At 45.2% G+C, this 6000-nt stretch overlaps 1 protein-coding gene across 11 annotated transcripts in view; it reads right to left on the minus strand.

The window, feature by feature from the left end:
* The window catches only part of ARHGAP8 (Rho GTPase activating protein 8), a 171773-nt gene extending 167987 nt beyond the window's left edge, over nucleotides 1-3786 (minus strand). For 2 of the 11 annotated variants that reach the window (XM_073316355.1, XM_073316383.1), the window contains exon 1: nucleotides 3527-3745. The gene's annotated coding sequence lies outside the window, so the exon portion shown is untranslated. Of the gene's footprint in view, nucleotides 1-3526 lie in introns of all 11 variants that reach the window. The other 9 variants (XM_073316333.1, XM_073316340.1, XM_073316323.1 and 6 more) reach the window with 7 other exon arrangements.
* Between the last annotated feature and the right edge of the window lie 2214 nt (nucleotides 3787-6000).

Genomic DNA, 6000 nt, shown 5'->3' on the forward strand with positions numbered 1-6000 from the left:
GAGGAGGTATTGTTTTATGATCTCTGTATGTATATAAAGTCTGCTGCAGTTTCCACGGTATGCATCCGATGAAGTGAGCTGTAGCTCAAGAAAGCTCATGCTCAAATAAATTGGTTAGTCTCTAAGGTGCCACAAGTACTCCTTTTCTTTTTGCAAACTGTGGATTAACCTTTTTGCATATGATGCAAACCATGTTTAAGCCAACCATGTCAGTAACTGGTTACAAACTCACTTGAAAGTCATAGTGTAAACAGAGCTTCTAGGCAACCAGGCAGGCATCCTGGCAGGGTAAAAGGGGGGGGGGGGGATTCATTTTAGTACTGACTGACTTAATATGCCAATCTTACTTGCTATCCTATTATTGTGACTCAACTGAAATCTGTATTGTAAATATAACGTCTTTTTTTATTACTTTATACCATAGAATCAAGTAATGCTGTTCAGGTTGCTTGGGTTGGTGTTTGCATATGTTCCTCTTCAGTCTCAGCCCTCAGCCTCTGTTTTCTTTCTTACAGGGTCACTTTCCATGGAGAACACGTAGACATGAACCAATTCAGGAGGTTAAAAAAATGGAAACAAAAATTTATAAAAAATGTTTGCCTTTTATAAATAAAAGTCAAAATTGTTGAAAAATTTCATACAAATTTCAAATATCAGCCAACCATATAGCTGGTCAAAAAACAAGGAAAAACGGCTCTGAAATTTTCATGATTTCCCCTCCTCGCCAAAATCAGAATTTCAATGGTTTTTGACCAATTCTATCAGCCACGGGGGAAATGGTACAACTGGACTGAAAACAACTGCTTACACCAATGGCCGAATTGACTCTGCACCATTTTCTAAAATTGAGAAAAAAATGCTAATTCATCATATTAGCATCAATCCTGCAAACACTTTATGAACATGGATAGCTTTAAGAATTTGAGGTACTCCATTCATTTCCAGGAGTCTACCCACATGCTTAAAATTAAACATATGCTTAAACAATGAGGAGTACTTGTGGCACCTTAGAGACTAACAAATTTATTTGGACATAAGCTTTCGTGGGCTAAAACCCACTGATGAAGCTTATGCCCACGAAAGCTTATGCCCAAATAAATTTGTTAGTCTCTAAGGTGCCACAAGTACTCCTCGTTATTTTTGCTGATACAAACTAACATGGCTACCACTCTGAAACATATGCTTAAGTGTTTGCAAGATCAGTGTCATTGTGAACAAGTATGTTTCTTTACCTCTATTAAAACACTTGTATTATTAAAACTGAAAAAAACTTTAAAAATCCATTTTACTTCTCAATTTTGTATTCCTCTTAAAAGAATGGGGCAGGGAGTGGGGGAATCCATGAAGTCAATTTTGTTTTTAATTCATTAAAGTCAGTTTCACTTCCAGGTGTCTCAGTATTACAACATTTTGTTTGAAATTACTCAAGATATTTATTTATTTTAAAAGACAACTTTCTATTGTAATGTTTAAAAGTTCTGGAGACATTCCTGATGTTCTTAAGTTTACTAAAGACCTACTTTTATGAAATATAACTTTGGGGCCAAAATCATGTATTCCTTTAAGCAACTTGCCCTAGGTCACTCAGCAAGTCAGTGGCGAAACTGAACATATATTCCAGCATTCCTAATTGATAGATACTGAATGGCAGCGTCCACTCATTCTTGAGGTGGGCTGCCCAGAGGTGGAGAGAAGCCTGTTCCTGTCTCTAGCTAAAAAGACTTTAGTCTTCATGTCTGCCAGCCAAGCACTTTTGAACAACACTAAATTTGCAAGTAATATACATTACCACACACAAGGAGCTACATTAATGTTATGATTTGCCTTTGCAACCTTAATTTAGCCCACTTGTATATATGTATTGGTCACATGCATTATGATACATTCTTTGTTTACATGATATACTGTGCTCTGAATTAAGCAGGGATCCTGGAGGAAAGATTTTAGCAAGCTATTAACTCTTTTACAGAATTTGAGCACATGTTTATATGCAGTGTCACATATATAGAAAGAAATATAGGTGAAAAAATTAAAAACTTGAAAACTGAATAAAATATATTCAATATGGAGCAAAGTTTTTTGAAGCAATGGGATGGCCTTCGAGCTCTGCTATAATGAAACTCATAAAGTCAAATGTCCCCCAGTGAAGGTAAAATATTTTACAATAAATGCTGAATTATTTCCCCCATTCCACAGCACACACTTCTGCTAAGAAGTTCCCAATCTCTACCCACTTATGTTTCTTTCTTAAAGAAATCTAAGGCATTGAACCTGCAATTATTAGTTCCCTGGCAGATTGCTGAACCTGTGTGACATGGCTGCCCACCCACATAATATCAATTGCAGAAAAAGGGCTTTAATCATAGCTCAACATTATGATTTCTGTACATTAACTACTACTCAGAGAAAATAATGAAAACCTAGCAATAGCTTTTATTAAAAATATATACTGCTTTGTATTTATACAGGAGTGCCTGGGATTCAAATGGCAGTATTAAAACAAGTATTTGCTGTAAGAAATTATTAAACTGTGCTTGGCTTAAAATATATATTAATAAAAAGTGTTTTTAAACTTAAGCATCTTACTCTTTGCTACCTGTCTTCCAAAGGATGTGTGTTTGTTATATTGCCTGATAACAAACACACCTGTTGGGAAGTATTTGTTTGTTTGGCTGGCCAAGAGGTTTGACCTACAGCAGAACCTCAGAGTTACAAACTGACCAGTCAACCATACTGGAACTGGAAGTACGCAATCAGGCAGCAGCATTCAGACAAACAAACAAGGCACAGTACTGCGTTAAATGTAAACTATGAAAAAATAAAGGGAAAGCAGCATTTTTCTTCTGCATAGTAAAGTTTCAAAGCTGTATTAAGTCAGTGTTCAGTTGTAAACTTTTGAAAAAACCACCCCAACTTTTTGTTCAGGGTAACAAACATTTCAGAGTTAGGAACAACCTCCATTCCCAAGGTGTTGGTAACTCTGTTCGACCGTCTGGCCAAAACACCGGCAGCAGGAATTTGGCAGAATAATAGCGTTTAATCTAAAAAAAAAAAAAGGGGGACGTCTCTAAAAAACTTCCGCCAAGGGGGCTGAGGGTTGTGGTTTGTTTCTTTCTTTCTTTCGCCATCCCAGAAAGTACAAGACACCTGCAGCCTGGAACAACAGCTCCTTCGCCCTGCCCCAAACCAATCCCAGCAGCAGCTGCTCCCGGGGACAAGCAGGGACGCGCTGCAAGGTGCGGCCACGAGGGGGGGGCCGGCAGGAAACAAGCCCCGCGGGAGCGCGGCCCTTTTGGGGCCGGAGGAGGGCAACTCACTGACGGGCTGGGGGCTTTAGGAGGGGAAACCGGCGCAGTGTAGACAGGGCAGCCCCCGCCTGCTTCTCCCCCGCCGGGCGGGCCGCAGGGACGAGCGCTGGGCGGCGCAGCCTGTTGCGCGCTCGCGCCCCGGGCGCTGCGAGGAAATTCCAGCCAGCCGCGTCCTTCCTCGCGCGGCTCCCCCGCCCCCGACGCTCCCCTCAACTCACCTGGGGCGGCCGCGGCTCCCGCTCCCGCGCAGCCGGGGACCAGCCAGGTGGGCTCCGCAGGCGGCTCCCGGGGGAGCGGCGCCTCCCTGCGGCGGGAGGAGGGGCAGGGCGGGAGGCCGGGACGGGCGAGGGGGGAAGGCGGCTGGCAGCGCGCAGCGTTGCGTGCACGCCCCGGGGCTGCCTTCCCCCGGCCGGCGCAGCCCGGGCACAGCTGGAGGCAAGGGCGGCGAGCCCGGCCCCTTCTCCCGCCAGTGACTCTGTCCTGCGCTCCGCTTGGGGAGGGGCTGGCATCGCGGGGGGGGGGGGGTTCCCCTGGCCATGGAGCGCCCCACCTCTTGCTGCAGTACCCGAGGAAGCGGCGGCCTTCCTTGTTTTGGGGACAAGTAAGGTCCCCACGTGCTTGTGAGGATCGCTGCGCTCGCTTTTGCTGTGCTTTTAATGAGGGATGCGGGCTGGGGTCACTTCATTCAGGGCCCGCAGCCTGGCTGAGGCAGCGCCAGAGACGCCTTTAGGAGGGGAGGCAGTGTGGTCAACTGGGCGGAGCACTGGCCTGGGAGTCAGGAGACGTGGGTTGTATTCCTGGCCCTGCCATTGGCCTGCTCTGCTGGGTGGTCTTGAGCAAGTCACTCAGGCTCTGTGTGCTTCAGTTTCTCCATCTGTAAAATAAGAACGATGTGGGGCTCCATAAGTGCTTTGAGATCTACTGATGGAAAAAGCTATGGAAAGGGTAGGTATTATTATAATTTCCCATGTGATGGCCCCAGATTTTTACAATCCAGCCGTGGATCCACCGACTCAGTTTTTCTTCCTGTGTGGAAGAAGCTGAAATTTTCTTATTAAAACTCCTATCCTCTACAATGCTAATGGACTCAAGAGGGCCCAGTTATAACACTGTTATCCCTGGGTGTAATACAAGTAAAAGTATTGTAGATGGGAGCCAAGCACCTCCATGACTTTGGGGTTAAGTACTGATGGCCTCCAGGGAAGGGCTGCTTCAGGAGGAAAAGGGTGTTCAGCCTCAGGCCATGTCAACCCCAGAAAGTTTTACCAGTAACAATTCCCCCAGCATTCAGCTGCAGGCATTGCTCTTTCGCTTTTACATATGGCTGCCTTGGCTACTGCAGCACATCCTCACAGCACCACACTTGTATTGGCATCTCAGTGTCCCTTGCACCCTCACATGGGACAGTGCCTTGTGGGAAATTAGGGGGTGATGTATTATGAGATGTCAGTGGTCCTCTTAGAGAATTTGGAGTGAAGGTCCCAAAAGTCCCTCTGCTCCACTTCCACCCATAATTGTCTCTTTTTTTGTCATTTTCTAAAATTCTTACAGTTTCCTCTGTTCCATCCTATAATTTGCCTTTGTGCCAGTTTTCAGTATCTGCCACCTTGCAGTCCGAAGCATGGATGCTAAACACATCTGTGAGCAGCTACCATGTCTGTTTTAGAGACAGGTTGACTGATTCTTTGGTATTTGTGGAGCCACAACAATCACTACAGCAGCTGGCCATGCAACAATGAAAATAAGAGTACTGAGGAGAGTGGATGATACAGACACTGACTGAAAGTCGCCTGCTACTTTCAGGAGTGACCAGCTCCACATGGTGGAGAGGTGGTTCTGGGCTGGGCTTGTGAAACAAGTATTGAGTGGTGGGGTCAGAGTGTGAGGCAAATATGGCATAGCCAGTCGTGGCTTCACAGAATGTTCAGATGTGGAAGGCCATGTTCATTGCAGCTGTTGTGTGCTGAGCTCACCACATGCTGCTTGGCAGTGGAGAGATGGGGAGCAATCACCCAGTGGACACTTGCAATCCTGGATTGTTAGTGGTCAGCAAGCAATCGCTTTGATATGGTAAATTTATAGTAGGGGTGGTTGTCAGCCATGTGTGCATGCCCATTGGGCATGTTGTGATGCACATGATTGTGACTCTGGGCAACATGCAGGAATTAATAGATGGATTCACTGAAATAGATGGGCTTCTGTAACTGCTTTGGGGCAATAGATGCAATGTATATCCCTATTCATTCCACCCCTTTTCCCTCCCTCCCCCACAGCTTGCTTCTGATTACATAATCGTGGAAAAGTATGCCTTTCTGCTTATGCAAGCATTGGTGGATTACTGTGGACATTTCATTAACGTTACCATTGGGTGGTCAGGAAAGGTGCAGGATGCTTTAGGTATACAGAAGTTTTGTAAAGATGCCAGTAGGGACATTTTCCCCCATACTAGCCTATTCGCATTGGTGGGGTTGCTTTGCCAGTTGTTACTCTCAGGGACTCAAGTCGTATCCTTTTGCTTCCCTGTCCCATGAATCTATACACAGAGTAGCTAGACAGCACCAAGGAAACATTTAACTATTACTTGAGCAGGTGCAGACGGACTGTGGCATGTACATTTGGCAGATTAAAGGAATGATGGAGATATTTCATGACTAGGATAAGCCTCTGTGAGCCAAATATTCCTAGTGTTAGT

This window comes from Lepidochelys kempii, chromosome 1 (genome assembly GCF_965140265.1).
Source record: "Lepidochelys kempii isolate rLepKem1 chromosome 1, rLepKem1.hap2, whole genome shotgun sequence".
Lineage (NCBI taxonomy): Eukaryota > Metazoa > Chordata > Testudines > Cheloniidae > Lepidochelys > Lepidochelys kempii.